Consider the following 20,029-nt stretch of genomic DNA (forward strand, 5'->3'; position numbering starts at 1 on the left):
CCTGCTCTTTGTTTTTTCTTTCAGTTCAAGTTCATAGTTCAGAGAAATTACAAACTTGCTCATTACCCAGGAAATTTAGAGGTCACCTAATTTATTCGAACTACTTCACGCTGTCATCTTTTTTTGCTTTTGTTTTCTTATTGTAGATCTCAGAGGATCTTGGAGAAAATGGCTCTTGGAGTAGCTCGTTCCTCTTTCCATGTTTGGGAGCGATAAGTCATATACCTAGGTTTCCGATAAAGTATTAAGGTTACTGTTTACAAAATAGGCAGCCTTCCGGAATAGTCGTCTTATGCACGCTTCTTAAACAAAACTAACAAACAAGCAAAACTAATCAACAAGCAAAACTAAAAAACAAGCAAAACAAACAAAAAAGCTCTCAGATCTTTTAAACATTCAAATCTTGGGATATGATAACCTCAATCTCAACCTCAGGCATTTATTCTCAAACATTTTACTTTTACATCATTTTGTAACCGCATTTCGGAAGATAATTTGTATGCCCCAGTCTGACGAGTTAGCTCTTTATTTAGTACAGAAGTCTATACCGACCCGAATCTTACTGCTCCAGGCAAAGCAATATGCTAAGTAGAATCGTCTCCATGTTGACCTCAAAAACTCAGCACTGATGACGCTCACCCAGCAAATACACATTCACTTGACATTTCAGTTTCCATTTCTCTTACAAAACGCAGTTTTACATGATTAAACTCTCTCATGGCCATTATATTGAGCGTTGTTATCGGGCATCCTAACCACTTTAATTCCATAATGAATTCTCACAGTACCAAAAATACTATGTCTTTATCGGAAACATATATCGGAAAAATATGTCTTTATCTATGAGCAATTTATAAAGCCGTGCAATGATATTAACTTGTGGACTTTTGATTTGGGCATTCTGCCATTAAGGTATTTTTAGTATAAGCATTTGCGTCAATATAATTCAGCTTTAATTTTGGGTAGAAATATGTAACAAACTCCATATAAAAAAACAGATTATTGATGATATGTGCCTCCCCGTTGATGATATGTGCCTCCCCGTTAATAGTTTTTCATCCAAATTAGAATAAAACGAAATTGTAGACTTTCAGGCTTAACAATCCGAAGTTCAAAATTTGTGATTTAATTCACTTTTTATAATCTTTTTTTCATTCAAACCTACCACCTTCCGCAATGTTGTTAGCAGTCATGGATGATACAAGCAATTTTTTTGTAATCCCTGACATTATCAGCTTCATTCAAGGAGAAATCTCGTTAGCTCAAAAGGACATTCCCCGGTTTATTTTGAACGTGAAAAACAATTATAGTACAGATCGCAAAGCAATTAAAAGGAATTGTTAGTTTTTTTCTCATTCTGGTAAGGGAAGAAGTTGTATCTAATCGAGATCCACTATCGCATGCTCGTGCCGAATTGAGAATCTTTAGGTATCGAGAACTATGTCGAGAACCCGACGAAAAAGTAGGCAACTTGTCTTGATAACTTTCTGAAATTATCCCGAGTATACTACTTGGTCGTTTTTTGTTTACAACATAAGGAAGCAGTTCCAGTTTTGTATGTTCAAAAATCGTTGTTCATCTCTAGGTGCACAACTAGGAATATACTATATTTAAGGGCAAACACAATCCCACCCCGATAAGAAACTGAATATGAGATAAATGTATAGCTCTTTGAAGATTTCATCGATTTCAACTAGAGTGTTTTTAAGTGTTTGTGGGCCGGTATTCAAACCTCGATGACTTTTAGTAGAGATTTCGTGCCTTCAGAAACCCGCAGAGAGAAGAGAGCTTATGTAATCTAATCTAATCTAAGGAACCCATATACGATGATTTTTTTTGGCCGGGCGCCTCTTTTCCTACGGTTTACAACATCTGGCAGTATCCATAGTGAAACAATTAAAACGCGCTTTTTCCTTCCGTATCTTATTCTTCCGATGAAAATCAGACTTATGTTTCTATTCAAACCGTAATTTCGCAAACTCTTCCCAGGTTTATGGGACTTAAAGTTAAGATCTGTCGACCTCCGTTTTGCACAAAAATTTCGCGCCTGCGTCGGCATCTTTTACTTATTTGGGAAAACCTTTTTTATATATCTACAGTGTATCTATCTACAGTGTACACGAATCTGAAATGTGATTAGCTATGGATAGACGTATTTCAGTCATATTTGAAATACATGTCTAAATCTATAGTTTTTCGTTAAGAACTCATTCAAGAGGAGCTGTGGTAAATTTAAAATGTTCTTATTCTTTAACCATAGTATGACTTCTCCATTTTATAAGCAACCGAATAATCGCCGAATCACTTTGGTTTTATTTCGGGTTAGGCTTGATGAGAACGTCTTCTTGCCGGTTTTTAACTTTACAACCTCGTATTTAATCCTTAAACATGTGCACTCTTCAAATTCTCAATGTTTTGTTACTGAAAGAATAAAAAGGATGATTAAAAACTTGCTCCAGTTATATACTTTAGCTAAATTAACAGCTCTTTGGCGTTAAGTTTAAGATAAAATGAAAGCTATTTCAAATTTTCACTATTTGAAAATACATGTCCACGGCCTCCGACAGCCTTATCAAATTCGATACCTAACATAGCTAATGCATGACAATTGCAATTTCTTCTATTCTTTATGATCTGAATCAAATATGGCAGACAATATCACAACAACTTTTATCCAACAGAGGTATCCAGGCATTAGAGAACTCAACCTGTTGCTGTAACATTTTTTTGCAACCAAGTACACATAGCTTTAAAACGGACAAGATTCGTTTGATCATATGGATATTCAACTCTCAACAACTTATTCTACGCTCCTTGAAAATGTGCAAGGACTTCAACCACGCTTGGTTTAAGTTGAAATTAAAAGCGGTGATTCCCATTTTAAGAACCTTGGGGACTCAATTGAAAAAAAAAACTGTCCGTTAGCATTAAAGTGAAACAGTTCATAATTAAGGTCTGTACATGGTGTTTATTGTGAACGATCTTTCCGCACATGGTTAGATATTTTTTGCGATGCGCATCTTCCGTAAGAGCGATACGACATTCCTTTGATGATTGTAGTCCAACCTTGCTTCATCCTTTCTTGTTGCAACATGAGATGGCTCTTTGTCAAATTCCTGTACAACGAAACATACGCCTTTAGTACAATGATTTCATCACATCAACCTTTTCGGCGAACGTTTAAAGGGATCCAAAAAAAAAAAAAATTCAAGACGTTCGATTTTCGAGTAAGTGCAACTTCACTATAATTTGTATTTAGCAAGCCGATGGAGGTGATATTGAATATAAAATCGTTACGTAAATTTTCATTGTGCTGGTTTTGATAAGTCGAGGAGGAAAAGTATGAAATATGAACTGACTATAGTTCCAATTAAATTAAATGATTTTTTTTTTCTATCCGACAGTTTAAGTATACAGCAAGGCAACATTAACTCATTATTCGAGCCGTAATTGTGCAGACTGCTTAGATCAAGTTTTATAAGGATCGATAAAAAAAAAATGAAGCCCTATGATGAACTTTTTTTAACACCTAGTCACAGAACGTTTTCCACTGTCAAAATGGTGTAAAACAACAGGAGAAAATTTCATACTTATCGTTCTTTTTTTGTCGAAAACTAATAAAGATATTTAAAAAAAGGGAAATCATGAAAAACTTCAGTGAGTTTGAGTTTGAGTCCCTGTAAACCATTACTTTTACTTTTACTTTTTCCTCAACGATAGTCTCCGGTTTACATACAGTTGGATATCAAGGCGTAGCACGGAACGCATGTACCTTTTTACCTGTTTTGAAATAAAAGAACGACCAGCGATTGGGCAAACCATTGCCCCAGGCCGACATCTTTTTAATCCTTGAACTGGTTGGCATACAAACAGAAACATGAAAACAAACGCCACCCAATGCATCTTGATCACACTGTACGTACCTATTTGCGAATTTCACAAATTTTACTGAAAAATGCAGGAGAGCTTCGACGTATTCTTCCTGTTCGAAATTATCGCTTAAATGTGAAACTTTTTTTCGCACTGCCTTTATACAGCAGGGAAACGGTGAGATCTTACTTCTTTAAATATAGAAACAAATCAAATTTTTCTGTAAAATATTCCAAATGCGGACAGATCATTGTTGATGGAGTCACCTTTGAGGCATTCTTTAGAACAGAACCGAATTTCCGTTTCCCCGTTAACTAAACAATGTAATAATCGAATAGTACTCTCATGTGTGAAACAATTGGTCCTTTTCTACAAGATGGATGACACGGGAAGTAATTTAGCCGTGTAATTAACGTATGGCAGGATAATCAAACAAATTTCCTGTTCTCCTGACTGAATAAAGCGACGCTATTGTAAAATACAGTCTGAACAATTAAAAGGTATTCATCACAACGTGTGAGAGTTCGATGCCTCAGTGATGTGAACATTAAAGTTTAATAACGTCGTTTTTCCGCCCTTGAACAGTTACGGTTACTTTTAAGGGTAATTATTACTGAGAGAGGCCTTTCTTTTTAAACGCAAATTTTGATAGGAAGGCACAATGCATACACTCTGATGACTTTAGAATTGCTCTTCTACATCTCAACGTAATCTTTAGCATTGAAATTCCGCTTTTTTATTAGGAACACCTTTTTGTCACCTTTATCAAAGCCTTTGTTTTCTGTTGGCATCCCATTGTAAGTGCCTAATAGTCATGTTGGGTGGTAAATGGTAACGATAAATCATAAATACAATCCTTTCATTCAAAAAGGTAAAAACAATTTTCAGACAACGGATCCGTGTTGCATGTACTTTCGAGAATTAGTATCTCGGTGGCAGCTGGAAATTGCACATTGCTTTGGTGTTGATCAATATAATATCCGCAAGAAAAACTTATCAATTTAATTAAAATAAGAGATTGAAAATTATTTAAATATTTTCAGGTTTTTCGACATTTTCGAACCAAGTAGTACAAAGGTGAATTCCCATAAACGAAGAGAAATGATCATATGGATATTCAACTCTCAACAACTTATTCTACGCTCCTTGAAAATGTGCAAGGACTTCAACCACGCTTAATTATGATTCTTTTTCTTCGGTAATGATGACCTCTTTCATCGTCGCAGATAATACAGAAACCGGACTAACATAGGAAAAAAAAAGTTAAGAAAGACTCCGTCTTGATCACTAGAGGCCTATTTCTGTAAAGTAATATTTACTAAAGCTTCATTTCTCTCAAACGAGAGCATGACAAATTAAAGAAAATAAAGATTGAACTAGATAAACTTTTTAAACCTTAATATATTTTCCATTATATCTAATGGAGATCATAATCCATAAATGTAGACTGCGACTTTATGGCACATCTTTCTACTTTCATTCCAGCTCCTGTTGCGTCTTAAGTTTTATTACGGAGTTGGTCTCCTCAAGAACCACTCGCTTTTTAGGTTATTTCCGTTAAAAGATAACATGCGTTGTCAGTAAAAAAGCTATTGTTTCGCCTTTAACGCCTAAATGGTAGATAAGACAAAAGCAATTTACAAACTTCTCTACCATTAAAAATTAAAATGATTTTTTTAGTTAATTTCCTATACTTAATGTGTATCTGTCAGTCTGGGAGTTCACAAAGAGAAAAGAAATGTAAAATGACTTAAACTAAAGTAAAATGATTATATGAGAACCGTTTTTTAATTCGCTACGAGGGTAAGTGATTACTTTCAAAATTAAACATATATGATTTTTTTTCGTATGATACCGAAGCAAAATGTCAAGCTGAAATGCGTCTTGTAAGAATCGAACTGTCCCTTAGCCTTAACCTGCAACTCATTCTATTTCGTACCTATCAACAAAAATATCAACAATATTATCTTACGTATGATGCACGGTCCTTGCAGTATATATAAAATATATGAACTTCATATATTTCATTGTATCTAATATTATCTTATGCACCATGGCATAGTTAATATTGAAAAGAAAATCAAAATAAGGGAAAATAACTGGTCAAACCTCACCAGGAATTAGTCAGCCAAATCAATAGTTCAAAAAAATTTGGTTTACATGAAGTAGAGACGTTCAGATATATTCAGTTCTGTTTTCATGCCCGTTCTCTGAGTTGCGTCTTATAACTCGGACACTAAGCTTTTAGAAGTTGGACTTTAATACTGTCTTGGTGTGTTAACGTTTTAAACTTCAGTACCAAATGTGTTTGAGCCAAATTTTCCACGACGTTTAGGCTCCTTAACCACCGACTGATGCGCTTAATCTCATGGAAAATGTACGCAACCGTTAAGCAATTTTATTACACTCCCAGTATATCATTTTAAATGTGTACATGTACATGCATTCCGCATATCGATTATAAAAAATCCCTCACCAAAATATTTCGCTTTTCAAAAAAAACAACATTGAAGGTGTATTAACAATATAGGACAGTAGCAAAGAAATATAAGGGTTACGTTAACAGTCAGGCTAAACTTTAATTTTGCCTAGTTTCACATACAATCGTAATTTAAAATTATTTTGAGATTAAAGATCTCTCTCATTGACATGACAACTGAACCGTTTCTGACTATTCTATTTAAAATTAACTGTTAAAATGATAAAATCAAAATTAAATCGGAATACTTGTGAGATTAACACGGTTATCTCTCTTTTAAGAAGTACTTACGGAGCCGTTACTGCCATATGCTGTAACTACAATGCAACAAAATACGTAATAATAATAATAATAATAATAATAATAAATAAATAATAGTAATAATAATAATAATAACATATTTAACCTGGGTAAACTCGTCAGCAGAAGCTGTTATCAATAGGTGCCCTGGGAAAAAAAAATAGCAAAATAATAATAAAAGCCTTAAGAACTATTATAATATACTTAATAAGATAAAAACTATAGGGAAGTAAATGCATAGAAGAAGTATCAAAAGTAAAATTAAAAGTTAATTGCATAGAAAATCCTTAAGCTTCGTTTTAAACATTAATAGGGATTCAAGTTCTTTCAGGTTTGGTGGTAAATTATTGAAAGCTTGTGCCCCAACTTAGTAATGGTCAGTAATTACTTATTCAGAGGTTGCGCTGCCCTGTTTACATAGTTATTTCTTACTAAAGCATTGAAGTCGGGCTGTAGAGCCAATATCGCAGTACAAACAAGAGGAAGCTCTAAAAAGAAATGTAAGGCGTTAACCTAAAAACACAAACATCAATTCCTTTAGAAATGAGAATAGGAATCATTCAGAAAGAATCAACAATCAACAATTTGAGCATAGCATTGAGTATTGATGGTGTATGCGAATAATTTTTGAAAGACGTGAACTCTAATCAATCATGTACATTATTACTTGAAAAGAGAGAATATTTACTCACAAAAAATAAAGTAATATTCGAAGTTAGAAAAAGATCAGGGCTGTCGTTAGGGATAACGTCTCTGACATCCTCTTCGCTGATTGGTTTTCAATCCAAAGCGGAACTGCACCGGATCAGATCTGGTCGTTTGCCCTATTCGCATGTCTTTTAAATCAAATAGTTGAAACATTTTACATAACTTTTCTGGTGCGTTAAAAAACTGACGTAATGTATTATCTAAGAGTCATAGACCGAAGTGTTTAAAGTCATTGTATGAAAACAACCTAAGTTACCATCTTAACTGACTGGAAAAAAATTCTTTTGATAACCGTCGATCGATCAGGACAACGTAGGAGCCTTTTTTGGCGTAAATTTTCGCCAACAGATCGGTTCCCTTTTCGGGCCATATCAAACTTAAGCCGACCGCGTGACCACAATAGAGGGGTCCTCGGAAATTAAGATCCCATATTTGTAGTCGGTCTCTTTGAAAAACGGGCACGTTATTTCTTGTTTGGATACTGGAAAAATGGCCTGTAAATTCATTACGCCTTCTAATTAAAACGAGTTTAGCGCTTTCGATTCACATCTGTATATCTATCCGACATGTCAAGACCTCGGAGTTCTTACAGGAGTACGGCATACTCAAACACGACATAGATATTATGTACGCCAATAAGTGGTGAGATTTAGTTCTTAATGAGAAATCTAAATAAAAACTAGAGTAACGTAATGAAAAGCTGTTGAAAATTCAAACATATCTCATTAACTTAAGGATGGGAGTTTTCAGATGCTTAGAATAAGACATCAAAATCATCTCGTCTTTAGTCAGTGTAACAAATTTTACCATGCCAACATTTTCATATCTTGTTAAAAATAATAGGTTCCATTCTATTTTTGTCGCCGGAGTATATCATCATATCACATTTGAGTTTTTCCTTTGTTCCAATGGTGTACGGCTGCTTGGTTTTTCAGTTTTGATTAAAAGTGCGAATTGTTGATCAAGCAACCACCTTTCATTATTTTTTAAATCAATATCTTAACAAACTCCTCGCACTCTTTTTTATGCCGCCAAGGTTTTTTGTGTCTTTTTTATGCCGCCAAGGTAATTTAAAATCCCCACTTGCTAGTGGTGTCGTTATTTAAACCAGATCAAAGTACATACGTTTCACATTACCTCTGAGAACGCTTTCTTATCTGCACTGTTAACGTAACCCTTAAATTTCCTCTCAAGCTTCAGTTGCCCGGCCGAGAACTCACAAATTCAGGAAATACGTCACAAAATAGGTATTATTCTCTCGGTATTACTGTTGGTTCAGTTTGTATTAATTTGATTTTGTGGAAGCAAAACACCTGGCAAAGGTTGTCGACCGGGTTTAATGATGTGTAACCGTCGGAACGGGAAAAGGCAGGTAAAGGTAAGTCACAATCTTTGCCGAAACTGAAACCTCTATTGAAGTGCTACACTATGGCTGTTAAACGATGCTGTGATGTCGTTGTAAAATGACTCAATAGACATTTTAAAAAAAGCTGATAAGGATTAGTATAGTATAGTCTTTTCATGCTATATCAGAATAATATTAATAATAATAACACCTTTATTTAGACACGATAATGTTTAAAGCTGAACAGCTTGTGGGGTCGCGTGTAAATCCGAAATAAACTCTAAATTAAATAAATTCAAAATGATGACGGTTTTTGAGGAGAGGGGAAAACGGGAGTACCCGGAGAAAAACCTGTCGGAGCAGAGTAGAGAACCAACAAACTCAATCCACTCATGACGCCGGGTCCGGGAATCGAACCCGGGACACATTGGTGGAAGGCGAGCGCTCTCACCACTACGCAAGAATAGATGAGAATTGACCACAAAAAGTTTATCCAAACATGTGGCACGTAGATGTAAATCCCAGCAATGTCCTTACATGATAGATGAAGCTTGTTTTCATGACGAAATATTTCGATTCCCGTGAAATAAGGTTTTCTTTGTGATTTTCAAGTTTATCGTGGTGGTTCTATTCATAACCTAATGCAGCAATTGAAGGGGCAATGAAGCAGAGGTCCCATTGAAGAATGTGCGGTTGCTGGTTTACTGAACACTGAAAGTTCCCGTAGCGCTAGCCCTGATTTAATCCATATAAATCGGATTTCTTAGCTTTGTTTTTGATAGGAATGTTTTGCATTTGCATTAGTAGCACTGAGGACCACGACATGATTGTATTCAATAAAAAAGTCAATCGATTAGGAAAATCAGCAAATTAGTGGGCACGAAAATGTTCACAAAAAAACCCGTTGTCCGTCTAAGATGAAACCAATCAAGCATTCAACGTTATCATATGACTGATCACTAAAACACCGGCTATCATAGGCAATGCACGAGAGGTATCGTTTCTTACACCAGATGGGTGGACAGAATACTTTGCGGTAGCATTTTGCTAATTCAGGAGCTCCATTTGTGGCCAAATATGATGCATCTATTATCTTTGGCAGCCCAATTCTCAAAATTTAACTCCGTTTGCCTGGATGTTTGGTCTTAGCGTTTTTGTGACGCGGTGTTCTATGTAAACATTTTATCAAGAATCCGTGTATGATTTGATGTGCTCGATTTTAAGACCTACCGTTAATCGCTTTCACCTCACTAAGCAGCAAATAGATTGTTTACCAATATCGCAAAATTTTACTCTGAGCAAGTTTGTCATCCAGGAAAGCTTGATGCAATACACAAGCAGAGTTAGTTGTATATCGCTCTTAGTTTAGGCTATTTTGTGACATTATGCAAGCTTACAAGCTTCATTATCATGTACATATTAGTGTTACCTTTACTACTTTTGAAAAACCTTTGAATTAATCCTCGTCAAACACTATCTAGACAGAAAACAAAGTCGCGGCCTAACTAGCACTATCTAATATCTCTGAGAGGTCGGATATGTTTTGAGATAAATATACTAACGAATCAATGGTGAGATCAGCTTAGTTTCCTCAGTATCTTTGCATTGTTGTTAATGATGTCAAAAGGTTGCTCAAAGATACATTACAATTTCTATGAAATATAAGTTGTTTTTTCATGTGCATTCTCAATAGGAAAATATAGCCTGAATGTTTGAATCTAGACTTGTTCTCAGCTTGACCTTTTACTTTTGATTTGCATATGATGCACAATCCTCGCAGTAGATAGCGCTATTTAAGCAATAGCGAAAATCAGACCTGAAAAAAATCAGGCCTGTACGGGATTCGAACCACTGACCTCTGCGATACTAGTGCAGCGCTCTACCAAATGAGCTAACAAGCCAACTGGGAGCAGGCCGTTAAGTTTATCACTTTCACGGGTTTATTACGAATCAACTTAACGGCCTGCTCCCAGTTGGCTTGTTAGCTCAATTGGTAGAGCGCTGCACTAGTATCGCAGAGGTCAGTGGTTCGAATCCCGTACAGGCCTGATTTTTTTCAGGTCTGATTTTCGCTATTGCTTAAATAGCGCTATCTACTGCGAGGATCGTGCATCATATGTATCTAATACCGCAGTACAAAATATATGAACTTCATATATTTCATTGTATCTCATTTATCACTTTCACGGGTTTATTACAAATCAACTTAACGGCCTGCTCTCAGTTGGCTTGTTAGCTCAATTGGTAGAGCTCTGCACTAGTATCGCAGAGGTCAGTGGTTCGAATCCCGTACAGGCCTGATTTTTTTCAGGTCTGATTTTCGCTATTGCTTAAATAGCGCTATCTACTGCGAGGATCCTGCATCATTTGTATCTAATACCGCAGTACAAAATATATGAACTTCATATATTTCATTGTATCTCACTTTTGATTTGATTAACTAATCAGTGTCAAAAATACGAATTGTGGAGCCTATTGCAGATAATTATACCACGTGAGTGACATATTAATTAATTGGACCATTAGAGATTTAAAGGAAATACATAATCTCAAATACCATTAAGAAAACCTCAGTTGTACTGGTAACTATACCTTTCAAACCTATATTTTGCTTCATAGAAGTGGGTAATAAAAGATCATCGGTTCAAACCTCTCAGAGGCACCCAAGTTCCCTTCTGCAGTTCTACTCGTAATATCCTTCAAACACTTCAGTGTTTCTATTCAATATTCTATTTGAATGTGGAGCGTAGACGTAAGAACTTGATTATTTCCCTTATCCCCGGCAAAAATGGGATTCAGAAACAAACTCAAAACAAACCCGAAAAAATGGTCAGTCACACGTAAAAATTTCCATAGATTTTTCTGCCGGAACGATGTTTGGGACATAATATGCTCATTAGATGGTTTTGATAAGTAGTGGAAAGTCTCCATAAATTCAAGTAATGAATTTTCCTCTCATCTCTTTATATTACAATTTAGCGAATTGTACATTTTAAGACACATAAAAGCGTTTTAGTTTTAAAAGAGAGTTTCCGATTGCAACAAATAGTACTAAAGATTAATTACCAACGACATTTTGCTAGAAATGTGTTGCCAGGGGGCTTCCGAATTGTTTTTAATCAATTTGAGGTGGATGTTTTCCATCTATCGTAAAATTTCAAACAACCTGCACCCAACCTTGTTGCCATAGACTACTTCACAGTCCATTGAGAAACACAATGTGAAAAAGGAGATAAATTTCCACAGAAACAGGAATTTCCTCGACATTACCCCGACTTGATAAAAAAGCGATAAAATGCAGACACCCTTTTGTTTTTGATCCCTTTAATAAAATTTCCCTCGAGCGATAGCGGAAAAACATGTTATAAATAATTTTCCCCTTATTTAATTGCCTTCAAGCATTTGAAAGGGAAAAATAAAGATTTATGGCTTGTGAAGAAATATTAACTTTCGTAATCCCTACAAAGTAATGCTACTTTCACATCCGTTCTGACTAGCTAGATTTTGACGTCTGGTAATGGTGATTCTACCTCATTGATCGTTTTTCATTCTAAAAATAAAACAAATTCAATTAGAGAGAAAAAGTAAACAGTTCTTAGCATTTAGCTGACAAACTGATGGAAATAAGAGAAGTTTCTCAAGAAAACAACCTTTAATTACTACACTCAGCTCCATCAATCAATATGTTATCAAACGTATTGCTACTGCAATTCAAAAAGCAATGTCATTCCAAAGACCTAGTATCAGTTTGATTTATTTGACTTGATTATCTCTTTTGGCTGTCAAGGTTATGAAAGCTTTTCTGCTAACGGTGGTTTGGGCTTGAAGCTGAATCCACAAAGAATATCATCATCAATGTACATCTGGAGGACATCTCAAAATAAAAGGGGAATCTTTTGTAGCAGTAGCAAGACAATCAAGCTTCGTCGATAGCAATAGCAAGACAATCAAGCTTCGTCGGTAGTGATAGAAAGACAAACACTCTGGTTCCAAACTCTTTATTCCTGATTTCCTGATATTTGGCTCAATATGATTAGGATCTGCATTTGTTCAGTCATAATTCTGACCATTATACAAGTTTTATCAATCGAGTCTGTGGAATCAAAACCGGCCAAGATGCGAAAATGTCGACCAGCCTCGATGTACTGCAAGGGAAAAAAGCGTTCCTTTCATACAAAAAAGGTTAGTCTTTTGATTATCTACTTACACTCGAAGAGAATGGGTAAGTCTCCAGAGAAACATTCACAATGAAATTAGCGTCATGTATTTCGTGTAGCCACTTCAGCAGTTTTGAATAAATCGTCACGCTAAAAATGTTACCCTATCTTTAGCTATCCTTACTTTCTGTAACTGCTGATTTTGCTTCCGGCTCATACTTTGTAGAAGCTAATGCACTCTTGCTACAAAAATAACGTGCCTCGTACCATGATTTTCAAACTCCCTTCGACAAAAACATTCATTTCCGACTTCACATAAAAGAACAATCCACTCGTAACTATATCCTTTATTTTCATATCAGATTGAAAAGATGAAGGTTGTTTAGTTGAAAAAAAGAAAGTTAAATTGGAGAAACATCATAAATTGTCTCGTAGAGATGGATTGTTCGAATTCTCTTTCCAGCTTGGGCATTTTTAAAATCCCCATGGTTTTCTTCTCAGCTTTTAATTTCTTTTGGTCGAAAACAACTTCATCCAAACATATCTGATGGATCGATGATATCATAAAAATTCCAAGGCCAGTGGATGGACTGTGTAAAACAGACAAAAAATACTCAAGTACATGAATTATATGCGCGACTTTGGTTAATAAAAGAGTGACCGATCGCGGGGTGCGCAGTTTTTATTTCATTGTATTTAATGTACCTTTATTTCAGATGAGACACAACACAAAACATGATTTTAAATTAAATTTTCATCTTCTTGCAGGTTGAAAATTCTTGTAATCTGTTTGGACGAATATGGAGAGGAAGTCAAAAACTATCTGGATCTTTGTTCACTGGAAATTAGCCTCACAGATACACTTTTGGATAGAGATTAAAATAGAAATGAAAATTTTCTAACTCTCTATAACACCTTACGGTGCTTACGCAGGTTTTTTAAAAAAAGTAAATTGAGTGGTGTTTGTAAATTTTGTTTTGAAAAGATTTCAGTTTACCGCAATCATATACGTAGATGCTTAAATAAAGTCAGAAAGTATAATTTTTTTTCTTAAACTGTATGAAAGTGTACCAAGAGAGAACTGAGGTATGCTATACAATATGACTTTGGTTCCCATTTTTCTTTTGAACATGAGAAAATTTGCGAATGAGGACGTGGATGGTTCTCTTTACGAGGTAGGGGGGCGAGTGGAAATTCTTGAACAGTCATTAAGAATTCATATCCCCCCAAAAAAGTTAGATTTTTTGGTGACCCCTCTTACAATAAAATATATTAAAAAGAAACGTTAATTAAGCCAGCTACAATGTATACACGCTGTACAGTTAACAAAACCAACTTTTTGACAATATCAAGATATTACAATTTTATTAACATTTAAAGTGCACTTGTCACATTTTACGGCAAAATAGGGAAGTGTCATTTGGTCATCTCAACTAAGTTGAAATTGTAAATTGGCCGCCGTAATAAATATATAAATATTATTTATAAATATATAAATAAATGTATAAATATTCGTATATACATACATACAATTGGCCACCGTAATGAGTAAAAAGCTGACGTTTCGAGCGTTAGCCCTTCGTCAGAGCGAATGGAGGAATTGTGGGTCGTGTGTGGGTTTATATGCAGAAAGTGAAGCCACGCTATTGGTGTGGGAGCATGGCGACGAGAAAAATACGAATAAATTAGTGGAATGAAAAGCGTTCGTTGATACCTGTGGGATCAAGAGTGCCGATTTGGAAGATAAACTTTTGTTCGAGAGTTTTGCGGAAAAGTGTCTGCTCGCTCTAAACTTTGGGCTCTTTGGAGAGTCAGAAAGAACAAAATAAATTTCGAACGTGTTGTGGCTGGCCTCTCAATCTCTTTGTTTTGTATAGTAAGCAACGCCAGTTTGTTTTTTATCCCTGCTTTCGTTTGAAATTCATATTCATTTCCCATGGCGATTATTGGACCGAACGATCTCCTTCTTCTTCCTGGTGAGCAGGCCACCTCAGGGGGAATATAAGAGACCTTTGACTTCCTGTCTTGTAAATTACCGGAAGATTGCGTTATTTTCATCTTTCTTTAAGCTCATAAAAGATATGCAGGAAAAAATTGTGGATTATAATTGTGATGAAATCGCTGTTCTTTTTCTTGGAGAACCTGAAGCAATCCAGATTACATATTAACCATGGGGAGCTTCATTCCAGTTACGAGCTGCGCTTTGCGAGTGGATAATGAGTATTTTGAAAGGTGGAATTATGAAACTATGATTTCACTGAATCTTCTATTTCGAACTTTGTTTTGATTTTTCCTTGATCAAGACATGGAAGGAAACATGGACTGACTCGATTGCACTGCTAGGGTGATAATTCTCTCGTTATCATATCTTATGCGAATTTTCTGACAGTTTTCTAACAGCTTTCAGATGATTCGAAATAACTCAGTTCCTGTCACCCGGAAATGACAACTGCTCGAATCTTCTCTTTGTAAGGAGAAGCAATATATGGCGTATAAATTATTACCGCTGACAAGTTGCGATTTATACCCTCACTCTCTGTGTTTATGAAAGGTTAATCAAGATTTTCCTCTGCTTTTTTTTTGGTTGTTTTTACTTCAGAATGCGCGGAAATCTGCTGAAATATCGAAAAATTTCCATTTTTCGTCCACTTTGGAGCGACCTGATGGAAACTTCATGGAGAAATCCAGCCGAGCGTCATGCCATCGCGATAACGTACATGTTTATGACAGATGACTGGTGTTACGATAGTTTCGTGTAGATCAGCCAACTTTAACATGACAGACAAGTATCGTCAGAGGATTTCGGATTGCTCAAATTCCCATGAAAGAAGGTACAGTACTCGGAGTCTGGATGATATGCACATGATTTAAGGTACCTGTTTGTAGTTACGTCGGGTGGTCCTCCATGAAGGTTGATCAATGTTTTTTAAATATTAAAGCTAGAGGCGTAATTTCTCCTCGGGATATTGCTCAGGAGATAACATTCTTTCAATGACTTGCAATTTTCATTTGTCTGAAACGTTTGTTGTTGAGAACATTAGATGTAAATATTGCTAGTTTATGCAATATCTGATTTTTGAGCTTCGATCGCGAATTTCCTCTATGAAAAGTAGAGGCCGGTCCGCAGAGATTTTTACATACTTAAAAAGTAGAATATTATAACCAACTAAGTGCGTAGTTTCAGTTCTAGAATTGATGTACTTTTGGAGAAATTTAGACAAATGTTTTCCCTGTTTTACCCTACAGCAAAAATTACCGAAACTGTACCAAGATAAATTGTCTATTGGTGTCTTCACATCCACTCCCAGGGAAAATTGAATACATCAAAGTAAAGACGAATGATGTCACTATGTATGCTAGAAGTACCAATCTACAATGTTGTATTTAGCTTGAGATAGAGAAATAAAAATATTACACTTTTTTCGCGATGTTTTTGTATGAAAATGAGGCCCCAGGCCTCGAACAAGCAGCCGTTGTTACCATAGCAACAAGAGTGCTCAAACCTTTGAAAAGGGAATTTTTGTGCATCCCCTCTGAGTACCTAACTGCATGCAAAATTTGAAGGGAGGGTTGAAAATTTTCATTTCCCAGGATGTTTGATTCTTACAGCGTTCTTAATGCTGTTAAACTAAAAAAAATGCTCTAACGGGAAAAAAGCACAAACTAGCTGAGTTGGTCAAGTTGATTATAAAAGTCGAATTAGCTGGAATTGTTAAAGTGGGCAAAACGCACAAAATAGTTTAATTGGTTGAACTGGTTAAAACAGTCAAACAAGCCAAAATAATTAAACTGAACAAAATTCAAACTAACTTAATTGGTTGAGCTGCTTAAAACTAACAAACTAGCCGAATATGTTAAACTGAACAAAACGCACAAGCTAGCTTAGAACACTCAAAGTAGTCAAAAGTGTTGAACTGGACAAAAAGAACAAAGTACCTGACTTTGTTGCACCGATTAAGACAGTAAAAGTACCCAAGGTGTAGTCTGATCGTCCGGGTTAGTGTAGTCCTGAGAAGGACTGTTGTCGGTGGCAGTGACTGACGTTTCGACAACCTGTGCGGAAGTCATCATCAGAGTCAAGTGAATGATTGTTGTCAGTAGAATGTTCTTATTCCAGTTCGTGTGAAATGATCGGTTGGTTTTGCCGTGATGTTATTGGCTGTAAGACTCAAGTGACGTAAGTCGGTCGTGATTGATCTGTTTCGGTCTGTCGGTAAAGCTAGGTTGTTCTTTTTCGGTCGTTTGTGATGTTTATGTCGTGAATGAGTCGTTTGTATGGGGCGGGTAGTTGTTGACATCTGTTTAGGGGAGTCTGTTCTAAGTTAGTAAACCAGCTTTCCAGAGTCAGTCGTTGAAAATAGTCAGTGCTGTAGGTTAGGCATTGCGCAGAGTCCCAGTCAATGTTGTGGTTGGTAAGTCGATGGTGTTCAGCAATGTGATTGCTGACATCACCTTTCCTCGTCGCCCGTCTGTGTTCAGTCAGTCTTGTTGTGAGGTTTCTGCCAGTCTCACCGATGTAGGAGGCTTGGCAGTCGGAAAAATTGATCTTATAAATCGTTCCCTGTCTGTTCCTCGGTTCGTCTTTGTCTTTAACGTTGGTAACTGACGTAGTGTGGTGATGGGTTTGTGGGCGACGCGGATATTGAAGGGTAGTAAGATGCGCGAGATGTTTTCAGACATGCCTTTTATGTACGGTATGGTTGCTGTAGTCGTAGGGGTTGCGGTGTCGTTTGTTTCGGTAGTGGTAGTGGGTCGGTGAGTGTTTCGTCGGATGAAGTCGTTGTTGTAGTTGTTCTTCGTAAAAACACGGTGAAGGTATTTGTTCTCGTCGGATAAGCTGTCTGTCGAGTCACATACTAGCTGTGCGCGTCGTGTTAGAGTTCTGATAGTTGTGGCTTTGTGTGATGTAGGGTTGTAGGATGACTCGTCTAGTAATCTGTCGGTGTGTGTCGGTTTCCTGTAAACTGTCGTTCGTAATGAGTTGTCGTTGTGGCTTACCAGGCAGTCTAGAAAAGGAAGTTTGCCATTTTCTTCGACTTCTCTGGTAAACTGTATGTCAGTGTTTTGTTCGTTAAGGTGGTTGTGGAATGCGTCAATTTCGTCGTGTCGAACGGCGGTGAATGTGTCGTCAACGTAACGTAACCAAAGCGGTATCGTTTGTCGGCAAGTCGAAAGGGCGCGTTCCTCGATGCCCATTCCCCACTGCACGTGACTAAGCTTTGAGGAGAAATACGAGGGAAAGCCTACAGTCGGTCGCCCGACTAATAAATCACTGGAAATCGAGGCCATCCTCTAAATTTGTTTCCATCTTCCAATTCACTGAAGCAGTTTTTCTTCCACAATACATCCTTTTTTTTTCTCTGTTTTTGGTTGCTTCGGAACATCTTTAGTCGTTCAACTCTTGGTGACAGTTTTTCGAATGTTACCCAGAATTAGCACATGATCACACTGATTCCCGATGCTACTTGCTGTTTGTTTCGGGAGTACTACAGCGAGGGATAAACATCTCACAATTATTTCAGAATGGCGCGTGAAATAAGAAAGCTTTTCACTGCAGAAATATCTTAAATGGTGTGATCGGCGCATCATGAAAACTTATATCAAAGGGAAATTTTTTCTTCGAGGATAGGGCATTTTACCCTTTGAATAAGCGAATTATACCCTTAGGTTCGAAGATATATTTTTACTGTTCTTGCCGTGACACTACGAAAGATGATAAACATCTTAAAATAATATTTCACGGTGGCGTTTCCGGCACGTATTTGAAAAAAGACTTTTCCTTGCAGAAATATCTAAATAGGAATAAATGAATGAATGAACGAATGAATGAATGAATGAATGAAAAACTTAATTTACGTGTCTTTGAGAAAGTAGGTATGGGGAAAGTTCTCCTCTACCAATTGAGGACACATACTAACGCTATCTAAAATGGGCGAGTAAACTAAAGAGATAAATTACCTTACAAAAATTTATAGTTGCTATACTTTACTACGAAGTGCATATATTACAATTTGTACAGAGATCATTGTCAAGAATGTTTGATCTGCACATCGTGGAAACTTTAAGGAAAAATTTTATTTACTCGGAAAGTGGGCATTTTATCATTTCAATCAGCAGAAAAGCTCAAAAGAACCGCTAAATCTGCGGAGCGAGAAATGTCGTAAGTTTAACAGGGTGACCCTATTCGATGGAATGGTGGAATGGTGAAGAATTCCATAGTTTCTCTCTCCACAGACAGGCAGAAAAACAGTTATCAGTATTTCAGTAATGTTATCATTGAAAGTGAAAAACTGTAACTTTGTCGAGCTTAACTGGTAACCAGACTAACCAGACTAAGCTAGAAAATGGCGTTATATCCCCGCCAAAATTCAACTTCAGTTCACTTTTGATGTTCATTTTACATTTTATTTTCTTAGTTTCGTAGTTCGACATTGAAGTTTCAACCTGCGACATTAAAGTTTTATTTTTCGAAATTTAAGTTTCACTATGCGACAGTGCAGTTTTGTAGTGCAGCATTTACAGACTCGCAGTGCGAAGGACGACGTTGAAGTTTTGCAATGCATCAATTAAATGTCCCTATGCGACATTCTTGTTTCGTGTTTTCGCTCATTCGATATGCTTGTTGCTTGTTTGATCGTTTTGCGCAAGTTTCATATTTTATTCGTCACGCGTGGATGATTGTGTTCCTTGTGTGGTTCTTAAAGAGAGCTTGGGCCGCCTGTGAATAAAGAAGTAATTCATAAATGGAAATTCTATACATAATAATACATAAATAGTTCGATAAATTTATAAAAAGGTCACATATTAGATTTAATTTAATTTAATAAATTCTGCAGTAAATGGTTTGAACCCGGGGGTAACATGTGAAGGTGTAGTCTGATCGTCCGGGTGAGTGTAGTCCTGAGAAGGACTGTTGTCGGTGGCAGTGACTGACGTTTCGACAACCTGTGCGGAAGTCATCATCAGAGTCAAGTGAGTGATTGTTGTCAGTAGAATGTTCTTATTCCAGTTCGTGTGAAATGATCGGTTGGTTTTGCCGTGATGTTATTGGCTGTAAGACTCAAGTGACGTAAGTCGTTCGTGATTGGTCTGTTTCGGTCTGTCGGTAAAGCTAGGTTGTTCTTTTTCGGTCGTTTGTGATGTTTATGTCGTGAATGAGTCGTTTGTATG

General features: G+C 36.5%; 2 long non-coding RNA genes across 2 annotated transcripts; one reads left to right on the top strand and one right to left on the bottom strand.

Moving 5' to 3' along the window:
- Positions 1-2,948: 2,948 nt before the first annotated feature.
- On the bottom strand, positions 2,949-4,135 carry LOC148730614 (uncharacterized). The gene is made up of 2 exons (XR_016002098.1): positions 3,781-4,135; positions 2,949-3,116 (listed from the first exon to the last, which is right to left on the bottom strand). It is a non-coding gene; the product is annotated as an uncharacterized LOC148730614 (long non-coding RNA).
- An 8,039-nt stretch (positions 4,136-12,174) lies between these two features.
- LOC148730615 (uncharacterized) lies at positions 12,175-14,705 on the top strand. Its single transcript, XR_016002097.1, has 2 exons — positions 12,175-12,884; positions 13,628-14,705. It is a non-coding gene; the product is annotated as an uncharacterized LOC148730615 (long non-coding RNA).
- The last annotated feature ends 5,324 nt before the right edge of the window (positions 14,706-20,029 follow it).

The sequence above is a fragment of the Stylophora pistillata genome, chromosome 5 (assembly GCF_964205215.1).
Source record: "Stylophora pistillata chromosome 5, jaStyPist1.2, whole genome shotgun sequence".
Classification (NCBI taxonomy): Eukaryota; Metazoa; Cnidaria; class Anthozoa; order Scleractinia; family Pocilloporidae; genus Stylophora; species Stylophora pistillata.